This window comes from Ctenopharyngodon idella, chromosome 5 (genome assembly GCF_019924925.1).
Source record: "Ctenopharyngodon idella isolate HZGC_01 chromosome 5, HZGC01, whole genome shotgun sequence".
Lineage (NCBI taxonomy): Eukaryota > Metazoa > Chordata > Actinopteri > Cypriniformes > Xenocyprididae > Ctenopharyngodon > Ctenopharyngodon idella.
This window is the reverse complement of record NC_067224.1, coordinates 18,939,476-18,953,225: the sequence shown is the minus strand read 5'-3', so window position 1 is coordinate 18,953,225 and position 13,750 is coordinate 18,939,476.

Here is a 13,750-nt window from a genome sequence, read left to right as displayed (position 1 = left end):
AGTGCATAGTAGGCTATTCACTGTATGAACGAAATATACATTGATTCTTATTAAAGCTACTGAGTTATTCGGCCAGTAAGGGAATTTTTCCTTGTCACTTTGCATTACTTTGTAGGCCTAACTAGTTTATGGCATAGTATAGAGGACATGTTGTGCGCAATTTATAAATCTGTGTTTGATTCACATCTTCATATGGTGTATTAAGGTTTATAGCAGGTGTTAACATTGATCAACAACTAAAAAAGATCATTTGATTAGAGAGAATAACCACGACGCCCCACTTTTGTCAATCACTGTCACACCCCCAACCCGACCATACTCCACCACTCGGGGTCGGGACCCTCTTGGCCCCCGCTGCACCCACCCACCACACCCTCGCAGCGGGAGGCCAAGTGTAATAGTACCGGCTTCACGTGTGTACCTGGGGGTCATCGGCATCGTTACACCCAATCCAAGCGTGCTCTAGCTCCTCATCCCAGGGAGAGCACGAGTAAACCGGGTGCCGGGCCGGAGACCGGATGCTGCTCCGCGGCACAACGAAAGCAGCAGGCACGTAAAATCCTTCGCGAGAACTGCATTTTGCATACGCAATCCAATCCCGCGAAGGACTGGGCACAGACTCGCCGAGCGAAGCTTCAAGAAGAAACTTGCTCGACCGTCAGTATTGAGTCTTAACTTTTCCGTCCTGCAGGTACAGACACACACACTGAGCTCGTGAGAGAATTCCGGCATTATAAAGGACTGCAGCTGAAATCAAGAATATATAGAACGCGTGTCACTGTGACGTCACTGAGATTGGCTGTGAATGCGGAGCTTCATCTCTTCATGAGTAACTGGTACAATATCTAAAAACCCTGTCAAAAACTTCTAATCTTGTAATAATCTTGTATTCAATGCTAATTCTGTGTTTAGAATGTTATTATTTATTTTTTTGAACCTGTGCAAATATTTTCTTGTTTATTTATTTATTTTTATTTATTTACTCCCTTTTTAATTATTCAGAACACAGTTGTACATTAACATATAAAAAAAGGGGGAGATCAGAAGACAGGCAGGGAGCCAAGACATATCCAGTATAAAAGGAACAATTATTGATCCCAAGTAATAATGTACAGATATCCCCAATAAAGTACCAATATACAAAAATAAACCAACATCACTTTTCAACTAGAGTGATACCACTAAACATTGATTTCTGGCTGTATTTGTGAGAAATCTGTGAGAGTCTCCATAAACACAGAAATTACTGAATAAATTCACAGACAGTCTAATAGTCTGATGCAGCAACAGAATCAGTGTAATTTATATATGAGGAGACAAATGTGAACATAAGTGGTTGTTATTGTGCTTATATGGACTCCTATTATGGTATTAGTCAGTTATTTCCCTTATTTCACTTTAACTGTACTATACATTTAATCATCTTTACCTAAAATTTGATTAAATACTAAAACTACACTTTTGGGGTGATACACAAGGAGTGGCAAGACTATAATGGTTTTGATTTGTATTCTTTTTGTATAAGTATCTTATAAATATCTTATGCATTTAAAAAAAAAACCCTCCATTTTAATGTACATAAATAAAAATTGTGACGGCATTCATACCCTGCCTTATTTGAGAAGCATAAGAGGATATTTATGGAGAATATGGTGCACTGATGACCAAACTGATAGGAAAATAGCAAGAGAAATTAAAAACTAAAATGGTGGCAACCCTTTTTAGTTCATGTGTATATTTGTTCCTCTTATCAACAGTGTCCAAAATATAATGGGCCATGAGCAGGGGTTGAGTATAGGTTATGTCCTAGATATATATATATTTTTCATCCGGCACTGTGTTCTCAGTCTCAGCACATTTGTTAAGTGCTGATATGGTCCAACCTTGTTTTGCAGAGTAAATTTTATTCTGAAACCAACTTTATCGTAGAGTCACTAAGAAAATGTCAAGCCTCCCTGTAGAATACCAAAAGAACACTGACCCATTCAGGTCACGTATTTATTATATTCCTTCACAAGCTACAATACAACCCTCCCCACACTGCATTATACACAGAACTCTCAGTTCATAGACACTTTGACATTGTCTTTAAAGCAACTCACATAAAGAAAACATTTGTTTTTTTTAAATGGCCTTGTGGGCTGTCCTATTTATTGTTTGGACTGGACATCCCACACAAAGAACTTCTCCACCTCTTCATTCTTTCCCTGTATGATCTCACTGTCCATTGTGTGAGATGGACAAAAATCCAATATCTTCAGTTAATTTTGCTGAAGTTAAGCTGCAGGTGGATCTCTATTGTCAGTGCAGTTGTGTGAGTGAGCTGGTGTTATGTTGGAAGTCCACTGTGTAGGAGTGAGGGGAAAAAAATACAGAGACAGTGGTTAAGGGATTCATGAGATTCTGGTGTCCCTGTACATCATTATGAACTTGTTCAGAAGTAAAAGAAGACAGAAGCAATTATCTGTTTGGATATTTCCATATTTTATGAAGAATCCATGATCACAAATTTCGTCCCACCTGACCATTACACCTATATAATCGCAGCCCAGAACTAATTTAAGCCTTAAAATCACATTGTAGACCTCTAACTAGTAGTTAATCACCTTTCATTCTGCAACTATTGAAATTTCCTGAGAGAGTCATTCAATTTCAGTTCAAGTTTTATTTGGGGAGAGTTCTTTGTCTCAAAGCAATTACTAAATCACGCAGACTTGTCTATCAAACTGTTACTTAGCAATTCGAACTTTGTGCTTTCCCTTAAGGATAAACAATTCTTAATAATAATGTATTGTTGTTTAGATGTTTATTGTTGTTTTTTGATTGAAAGAGAAAGTTTTTGTGTCATTTCACTGAGAAATGAAACACCATGGGTTAGAGAACAACAGGAAGGTGATTTTACTGGGTGAGAAATATGCTGAAGGATATTGATAATGTCACCTTGCCCCACACCCCAGCAAAAGAGCCTTATAATTGACTTCATGACACACCATGTAACTGTTGAGCATGCCTCATAGCTCTATGCAATGAAATCAATATTTCTATTCCGGTCTTCACTGCACTTATTTTCGTACTTCATTGACCTGCCTATTGATTGCTAAACTATTTACCTCCACAAGCAACAAATGTGTCTTCCCCAAAAGAACAAACAGTGCCATCTAAACTAGATTTAACTAAAAAATGTCAAATAGAAAATGGGAATACAATATTGAGAGTGGGCACAAACCTCTGAGACTGCCCACTGCAACAAATTGTAATGATTCTCCCAGCGAACAGACTACTAGCAATTAATGTGTAATCATTGTGGATGGTACACTGGATATAGGCTATATAATATCACACAAGCAAGATGAATGTTGTTCCAAATTACCTGCAAATTTACTTATGGCTGAATCACAGCCGTGCTCATGTGTGATTTTGCTTTCATACAACAGTTCAATAATGTACATTTTAGACACAATATTAGCAGTTACTTTGTTTTTGCAGATGAAAATAGCCGATTCAGAATCAACAGCTGAGCGTCTCCGAGCAACTCACTACAGTGGCATTCCGGAATGAATCAGTGCATTTGAATGAATCGACTGAATAAATGAATCAATGACTCACACATAACTTGTTTCATTCTTGAATGAATTATTGTAGTTAAACGAATTGACTGAGTGAATGTATCAATCACTCAATCATACCTTTGTTACAGAATGAATCAGTGTATTTTAACGAGTTGGTTGAGTGAACAAATCAGTTATGATCATAAGTTGTTTTGTTCTTGAATTAATCAGTGTATTTCAACAAATCAGTTGAGTGAATGAATCAATGACTTACTCAGAGGCTGCATCCGAAAACTTAGGCAGCATTTGTGCATGAAGGTACCTCACAAAACTGATTCAGACAGACTTCTGAGGCAGCGTAACAGTTTAATGATCTACAGCAAAATAGAGCAAGCTTTGGTGAGAACTATACAAATTTTCAATTACTACAGTAATTTCTCGCTTGAAATGACATCAGAAGTGGAAAACGTTGGTCAAAAACTTACATCTACACACAAACTGACCAAACTTTCAGACGCCATCTTTCTTTTTCTAATTCAACTCTCACAGAATGGAAAGCACAGGATTGTGGGATATCAAAGGCAGCGAAGGATACATCTATGCTGCCTTCAAAAATCAATAAGATGAAGGTATCTCATGAGATAGGAAGTGGAGCTAATATTGGATTCGGACATGCTTTTATGCCTTCTTACCTTGGAATGCATCCTCCGAAGGCAGCATTTTTATGTTTTCAGATTCAGCCAGGATTTGTTGCATTACTGAATTAATCAGCATTTTGGACTAATCAATTGAGTAAATGAATCAATGACTTACTCAGAATCTGTTTAGTTTCTGAATTAATCAGTGTTTTTGAACAAATTGGTTAAGTGAATGAATCACTGACTCACTCATAATTGTGTCATTCCAGAATAAATCAGTGTAATGGAACATATTGGTTGAGTGCATGAATCAATAACTTACTCATAATTTATTTGTTCTTGCGTGTATCTGTGTTTTTTTTTTCTTTTCACTTTCACTTGTCACTTGTCGCCACCTTCTAGCGTAATGATGCAATCTGCAAAAAGAAAATTCCAAATGATACCAATGCACAAAGTCTGCCTGGAGCGTGCAAACACTGCTGTATAAAGCGTATAATACTTCTGGCCAAAAAATAATAACCATACTGTATTTCATATAAGATTATTTAACTAAAATATTAGATGCTTTCTTGCAGCTTATCAAATCATACAATGTATCTTCTTCTTACAAACAAAATCTGAAAGAAATGCCTTTATGGAGGCATTTTATTGTCCTTGCTTCATAAAAGATAACAATGAATAAACAATCAGGATGAACAAACAAACAAACTGTAGGTTTGATACCCAACTGTGATAACTGGCCATTTTTTCCTCCATAAATCATTTTCACATTCTCAGAGAAGACAGTAAGACCTAGGTGTTCCAGGAGAGAGTATAACAAATTTCTCATGCTCTTATTCAGGTAGCTGCACTAAATAAATGATTGTCCAGTTCTTATCTGGCAGTTCAGTCTGTCAACCACACTTGCTGGGGTAGAGCCAAATGATTTGAGCCTCAGAACCTGACGCCATGATATCTTTACAAAGGAACATGAAGGCTGGTTCAGATTCTGCCTGCCGTAACATAAGATTAGACTTCTGTCCTGTCCCATTGCCTGCACCAGGGGATCTATGTCACCTATTGTGATGCCGGGGCATTTTGTATAATGTTTAGGTTATTGAAATTTATGTTTACTATTATTTGAGAGAACACTGTAACATTATTTTTTTTTTTGTCTTTTTCACTACAAATAATAAATGAGACAAGAAATGCTGCCAGTTGCATTTGAAACAAGAGAGCATGAATTTGTGGTGGGGTCTCAGATAAAATGGAACATTCTCAGAACTATTCAATTCAATTCAATTCACATTTATTTGTATAGCGATTTTCACAATACAAATAGTTTCAAAGCAGCTTTACAGAGAATGCATGTCAACATTACAGTTTAGAGTAATCTGTTATCAGAGATGGCTGTGTCCAATTTTTGTAATTTCAGCAATATATATATATATACAAATCACACAGTTAGCTAACAATGTATTAATTTAAGCAATGTATTAATTTAAGGTAGAAACAATGAGCTCATGGAAGTAATGAATATATGTTAACAATGATTAGGATATATAGCAAAATTTGGAATGGTGCATGTTTATCCAGTGTTTGCGTCATCTGAAGTCCTCGCAGGGATTGGCGCCGTCTCTTCACAGGTGTTGAGGCATCTGAAGTCTTCATAATAGGCTGGATCCAAGCTGAAGTTGATGTACTCTAGTGACCTTGGAACGGGCATCCCGAGATAAAACAGAAAAGCAAATGGAGAATAATTAGAGTAGCTGCTGTTCATAAGATTAAGCAAAAATAGTCATGTGCCTTTGATCTTATATAACTTGAGTACAAGGATATGAGATGCATTATGTGAACCCTTGGCTAAAGAGATGTGTCTTTAATCTAGATTTAAACTGGGTGAGTCTGAGCCCAGCATATTATCTGTAAGGCTATTCCAGAGTTAGGAGCCAAATGTGAAAATGCTCTCCCTCCTTTAGTGGACTTAGATATCCTAGGTACAACCAGAAGCCCAGAGTTTTGTGATCTTAAAGAGCATGATGGATTGTAGGGTGATAGAAGATTGGTTAAATACACAGGAGCTAAACCATTTAGGGCCTTATAGGTCAGTAGCAATACTTTATAATCTATACGGAACTTAATAGGTAACCAGTGTAGATATGATAAAATTGGTGTTATATGATCATATTTTCTTGACCTAGTAAAAACTGTAGCAGCTGCATTTTGGACTATCTGTAGCTTGTTTATTGAGGATGCAGGACAACCAGCTAGTAATGCATTACAGTAGATGTGATGAATGCATGAACTAACTTTTCTGCATCAGAAACACATAACATGTTCCGTAGCTTAGCAAGTTTCTGAGGTGGAAGAAGGCTGCTTTTGTAACATATGAAATATTATTTTCAAAGTACAAGTTGCTGTCTAATATAACACCCAGGTCTTTAACTGTCGAAGATGAAGTAACAGTATCCTTCTAAATGCAGATTGTAGTCTAAGAGTTTCTGTGTACAAGTTTTTGGTCCAATAAGTAATACCTCAGTATTATCTGAATTTAATAGAAGAAAATTACTGGTCATCCAATGTTTTATATCTTTAATACACTCTGTCAATTTGAATAATTTAGAGATTTCATCTGGTCGTGATGAAATATATAACTGAGTATCATCAGCATACACTGTAAAATGCTCAATGCTCTACTCAATAAAATTGTGGCAACAGATTAAAAGCAATATTATTAATTAAATTCAACATATAAGAATTGAGTTAGAATTAATCAAATTAGTTCCTTAAAAGTCAACCATTTAAAATGTGTAAAATTAGCAAACACCATTACAAAAACCACAAACTGACATAAAAAGCAAAGAGTCAAACTGCCCAACTAAATGAAACACTGATCACCATAATAGTGACCACATATTTTCAATAAAATCAACATCTAAACCTCTGTTAATTCATGTGTTTTTCTTTCCTTCAGTGATTCTACTTGTTATCATCAGGTGTCTTCAATGTTGACAAAATAAATAAATAAATAAATAGAGTTCTTAATTCATCTTTGACGTCTGTCTGTTATTCAGACAGACAGACGTCATTTTTTGTTTAAATTTTACTTAAATTTTACTCGTTTTAAATGGTTGACATTTAAGGAATTCATTTGATTTATTCTAACTCAATTCTATTTGTTGAATTTAATTACTAATATTGCTTGTAATCTGTTGCCAAAATTTGATGGAGTAGATATAGCGTATTACTTTTTACAGTGTAGCAGTGGAAACTAATTCTAATAATAAAATGTTTTTGTGTAAAATTACCAAGTGGCAGCATATATATTGAAAATAGCAGAGGGCCTAACACAGATCCTTGCAGCACTCCATAATTTACACCATAACTATGGCTATACGTTCTCTATAGGTTAGCACAAAAATATTATTTATACATTGTTCTTGGAATGTTTTTTTTTTTTTTTTTTCTGAAATATTTTAGTTGGACATTAATGTAACATTTTTTAAATGTTGTTTCAGTATGTTCAGAAAACATTCAAAAGTAACTCCCTTATAATGTTTGCGAAATGATAAAGCGACATGTTCACTTAATATAAGCATAACCAAGAGAAAACATTTTGAACATTCAGAAATAACATAACATCATAACATCATAAAATAAAAGGGAACATTAGCAAACTGTTATTATAACATGTTTTTGTTAGCTGTGATACCAGAGACACAAACGTGTTATGCAACGTTGCCATGGACGAGAGTAAATAGAAAATCTGTCTGCTAAATGTTGCAATTGATCAGAATTAAGCATTCAAGAGAACCGTGTAATAATTCTTTGAAACACCTTATATTCAGCATTAGCTCCTGTCACTCAAACAGCAGAGCAGGACACTACCTACTACCGTCCTCTCACCCTGATCCTGACCCCTGTAGGTAACATCATGACCTCGTCTTACCAGGAAGAATTTTGTGCTTGAATAGCTCTGTTAACACAATGCATGTCCGAGTCTGACAAATGCATTTATCAGCTCTGCAGCAGTGCTCATTTTTCACAGCTTTGCTAATTAGAGCACAAAGGGCATCCATGTCTGCCACACTGGACACTCAATCAATACAAACTCGCAGTTCACGCCAGTTGAAGAATCCTGGCAGAACTGCAAGTGGAAAGGTTATCGTGCTCCAGTTTTAGCTCAGTGTGTCAAAACAGTGTAGCCTTCCTCAACATGGGAAAAAATTATAAATAAAAAAAGAAAAACACCCTTAATGTGTACTACTAAAATGCAGTAATTCTATTAAATCCTTCATCAGTCTCAACATTTCAACATTCAATGAAAGTACTTGAGATATAAAAGGCATTGTACATTTAGTCGTGTTATTCCTAATGGTTTACTTTACAGGTAATATCAATGCATCAAATAAAGAGGGCTTGTTTGGTTTGCGGAACATGACCTTCAACAAAACAGGCATCTGTTGAGTGTTAATTTCGTTCCGCCAGACTGCTTGGCTCATTGATAAGATGCTACAATTTCAGAGGCTTGTGATATGTGATGTTCATTAAGGGCCTTACAGGTCAATTATGTTTTGAGTCACGATCAGGAAAGGGAGAAAAGCTTTTAACGATGCTGGGCCATTAAAAGGAAAGTGATCCATAGCACCCTGTGGCATTTCTTCTCTGCTAGCCACTTCCCATTTTCTCAAATTCCTCTAATGGTTAATCTTTCAGAGCCAAGGAGAGCACAGATTTCCCCTTGCAATTAAACTCTCAATGTCTTTCCTCACTAAAAACGCCTTGGCGAGAGCAACAATGGAGGAAAGTGCATGCTATAGAGAATGCAAGGCTTTTCGCTGCATTTGCAGAGCGTTGAATATGTGTTGATGATGAAAGACTTCTTTGCCTTAAAGGAAATGGAGTTGTATTGGGGTAAACTTGAACTGATGTGTTGCTGATGAAGCATTCCCGCACACATTCGGCCCAGCGGCTGAGGATTGTAATGCGTTAGGTTGATATAATGGAAAATGTGTTTAAGTCATATTACCAAGAATATTCATGGCTGAATTTCATGCATGTCAACTAAAACAATTTACAACTGCAAATGAGTGTGCCTGAAATTTTTGCCTTTATTTATGGCTGCAGCAAACAGGAAACTCAAAATACATTTTTTTGACTTTGAAATCAATGTAATGCTGACTGATGCTAAACATTAAAACATCTATGATGAAAAAAAAAGGTTTGTTCTATTTATTTTTGTATCATTTATTAGTAACCTTATTGTATAATTGTATAAGGTTCAGATTAAGTTTTTGTTGTTGTTGTGCAGATTATTTTGATTGGTGATTGGTATTATTACAATGCAGTTATGTATATAAGCTTTTTGTATGTGGAATTACAACAAATAATTTATTTTTGGAAGAAAAAGATGGCACACTTCAGATTTAAATGATTAAAAAGTCTTTTTTCTTTTTAGCTCAGTCTTTTTTTTTCCATTAATGCACAGTATAGGTGATGGGTGAAAATAGTAATACAAAAAAAGTAAAAAACAAAAAAGTCTATGGATGCAAATGCAAATAGAATGTAATGAGAATTGTACTGAATTGGAAGAATACAAAAGAAAAAATGATTGTCAAAATAAGTTAACACTCTGCAAAGTTTTGCCAAGGTATATTAGGACATCTGTGTGTTTGCTGTGAGCTGAACTGACGTGCTGTTAGCAACAGTCTCCATCATTCATCTGTAAAAGACACGGGCCACAAAGAGAGCAGCCAAGGGGTTTGACACTTGGCCTGTCAGCTTGTCTCCCTTTAGTCCTCATTTACTGAAACTTGGGCTATGATGCAGAAGTGTTTTTTAACAACAGTCTCCGTCCTTCAAATTTTTTTTAATAAAATCTATATGAAATGTAACAAGGGCAAGTCTTTATTTGTTTCCTTGTGCACATTCAATCAATACCAAGTTAGGGGTGTCTTTATACTTGGAGGGTTAATCAGTCTATTTCATATTTTTCTTTAACAGGAGATCTCTCTGTCTGGATCAGCTGGGAAAACACATATATAATATAATCTTTCTGTCGTTTGGTCAATAACACAACTCCATTTTAATGTGTTTCTAATTTGACATGCTGGCTGACGTTTTGTTGCAACACGTTCTTGAGAACATTACTTGGTTAAAGGCAGCTCTGCATGTAGTGCAGGAAAATTATATAACAAGGTTTTATATAACAAACAAAAGTATATATAAAAAATGAAAAATTCTGCACAGTCTGCACATTCTAATTTTCCATTGGATTTACTTTGTGCTAACCACATGTCTGTGCTAAACACACTGGATTAAGTATTAGATGTTTAGTCAACTGCTTCTGTAATTAAAAAATGTCTCACTCTTCATCTAATATGATGTAGAAGCGACTTGACCAGCCAGAAAATCAATTTACAAAATCTAATTCATCACTGTGAGTTAAGGGCAAAAGTACATTTCTCACACATCAACTGCGTCAGTCTGCAGCCATCAGCACTGATGGCCAAATGAAGGATATTGATGGTCTGCTCACATCTGTCGCTTCTTAAAGAAATGTGTGACAATCACAGGCATCTTAACTTGGTATATTCTTTTTTTTTTTTTTTTTAGTTCATCAATCTCCCCTGTATATATATATATATATATATATATATATATATATATATATTATATATATATAAAAAACAGTCAGTTATTGTCCTTGATTCTGATTGGTCAATAGCTGTGTTTTATTCACGATAAAACACGGCTATGACCGCTTCACCCAACGGTTCTGTGTATCACTACACAACACCCTTAGCAACCACTCTTAACAACATAAACTGTTTGTTCTCAATTGATATTGTTCATTGAAGCTTACTGTATTATGTAGAAGAGTATTGTGAGAAAGAGATCGAGTGAGTGAGTTTATTACCTGCATTCAGATTTAGCATTTTCCTTCAGGTCAGTCCTATGTTCATAATAAAACATCTGTTTAAGTGTCCGATGTATTATCCTGTCCTTTTAACAGTTAAGGGGTTTTCCTGTGACTGACAGCACTAGTCAAAGCATTTGTCAGCTGCGTCTTGTTCCGTGTTCACAACAATTCAGTCTTTTCAATGTAAAAGTCTTTGCTACTGACTGACACACTCATAAAGACAGTCTTTGCCGCCATCTAATGGCGTAATAATGTAACTTCTGTTGCTGTTCACGGTCAGGGATTATTTTTTCCGGCAGAAGGAAGGCTTTTAGTGAAAGTTTACTTCATGAAAGTTGCATTGATACATATTTTTGGCTTTAATATTTGTATTGTGTGGTAACCGTTTCTTATAAGCAAGGTACTTGAGGCTAGTGTTGTATTGTGAATAAGTCACGGCTGAAGGGGTTGCTTCGCGTCGTGCCTAACAATGCCCTTTAGCAGTGACTTATTCACGATACAGCACAGCCTCTCGTACCTTATTGCTTACATATAGCTTGTCAGGGTTTATGGCTGTGATGAAGCACACACGATGCAGGAGTAGTAACAAAAACACAGTCTTTAATAAATCCAAAAGGAAAACACAGGAGATGGCGGGAGTAATAAAACAACCACGTATTGACGAGACCAGACAAAGAACTAAGGAAAACCAGGGTAGCTTATATAAAGCAGAGAGATAATGAATAGAACAGAAACAGGTGTGGGAACCAATTAACATCCAAGGAAACTAACTAACGAGAACACAGGAATTCAAACAGAGTGAAAACAAAACTAAAAAAAAGGACATAACAGCATAACCACTACAGAAGTATTCTAAAAGTATTTTGACACTTTGGTTGACAAACATAGCTGTGATAAACTTCTCTGCTGGGACACAATTGTGAATTTGAGAAGAATCCAAGAAGATCCTCTAAGAATCACTGTGACATTTGTTTTTATTTAGTTTTTTTTTTTATCTAACAAAGTTGACTTTCAAAATGAATGTTGGCAAAACTCATTTTTCTGTGAGATTAGTTACAGGAGATGCTATTTTCTGTCCTGTCAAGACTTCTTAGTCCTTTTTCAGCTAAATTGTGTAGAAAAAGCAATGGTTTGTGCAGGAAATGATTGTGATTAAAAGTTTGGTTACCGTTCAAAAAAAGGTCCCACAGTGGGGATTTCAAAATGAACTCATCACCAGCATACCAACAGTAATACAATAGCAAGTATATTTTGAGCCTGTCTCATTGGTGGTATGAAAAGCATAACAGATGCACCAGATGTAGGCCTCTTCAACGCACCACATCACTGCAAATCCATCAAAGTGGCTATAAGTGGAAAGTTATTCATCTGTCTAGGGAATGCAAAACAGGAATGTACAAAAGCAGGATATGTTGGTGCATATAAGTTGATATGAAGACTACCACAACCAAAGAAATCCAAAGTTGAGAAAGAACTACCGGTAATTGTGTTTTTGACAGTTCACGTCAAAAGGTTCTTCTGCTTGACATATTGATGGCAGCTATTAAGGGGTGATACACTTAGATCCTCAGCACAATACAGCCAATTAGTGCAATACAGCTTTTGAACAACAAATTCCTCTCTGAAGAATAAAGGGCTCTAAAGTAATCAATATTACTGCAATGTACCTGAATGGCTTTTGAATTGTAGATTGATTGTTGTTTCAAGCAAACTATTGCCCTCCATAAAAGACTAAAAACTTTCAGGAACAAACAATGAAGACAGGGAATCAGTGGTCAAAACACAATATGACCAGTTGGGAATGAAGCCATTAAGAGTGTTGATTATCACTCTTCTTTAAGAGAGGACCTGAGATGTAGATAATTTTGATATATGGGCACTGGACAGAGAGAGCTGTTATTAAGAGGCCCTTCTGCCTGATTTTACATTTCTTTCAGGATTATATAGCAAAACTACCTTTGTTTATTTCCCAGAAAGTTTTAACGATTTGAAGAAGAACTTTGGTTTATGTTTATCAGCCAGTCTGTTTCCTGCATCTGAATGAGGTCTGAATAATTAAGACCTGTCACAATCTTGGCTCTATTATTAATCTCTGACACAAAGCTGTCACAAAGCTATTGGAAATCTGAACTGCACACCTGAGCCAAAGGAATTTCTTTATCAAAACTGCCTGATAAGAGGTGCAACACACACAATCTGACTTTTAAGAGACTGATGTATACATTTAATAATTCTTAGCTTTTTGGGAAATGATTGGGATGTCTGAAACATTGAATTAGATTTGAATTTGAAAGGATTTAGCAGATTTATTTATTTTTTTTTTTTTTTAGGGGTTCAAGCGCGTAGCGCTGAAACCCTATTGTAATTGTTACATTTTCCAAGGATCAGCATTTTCCCCTAAAAGTGGTCGGGCAAACCAAACCATAAGTCGTAGAGACTTGAAACTTTGAGGGCTGGTAGTACGGAGCCCCGCACATGACATGCAAGAAAAAAAATTAAATCGTGCGCACGATTTACTAATTCGTTCCCTCGAATTACTAAATCATGCGCACGATTTACTAATTAGTTAGCTCGATTTACTAAATCGTGCCCACAATTTACTAAAACGTGCACACGATTTACTAATTCATGCGCACGTTTTAGTAAATTGTGTGCACGTTTTA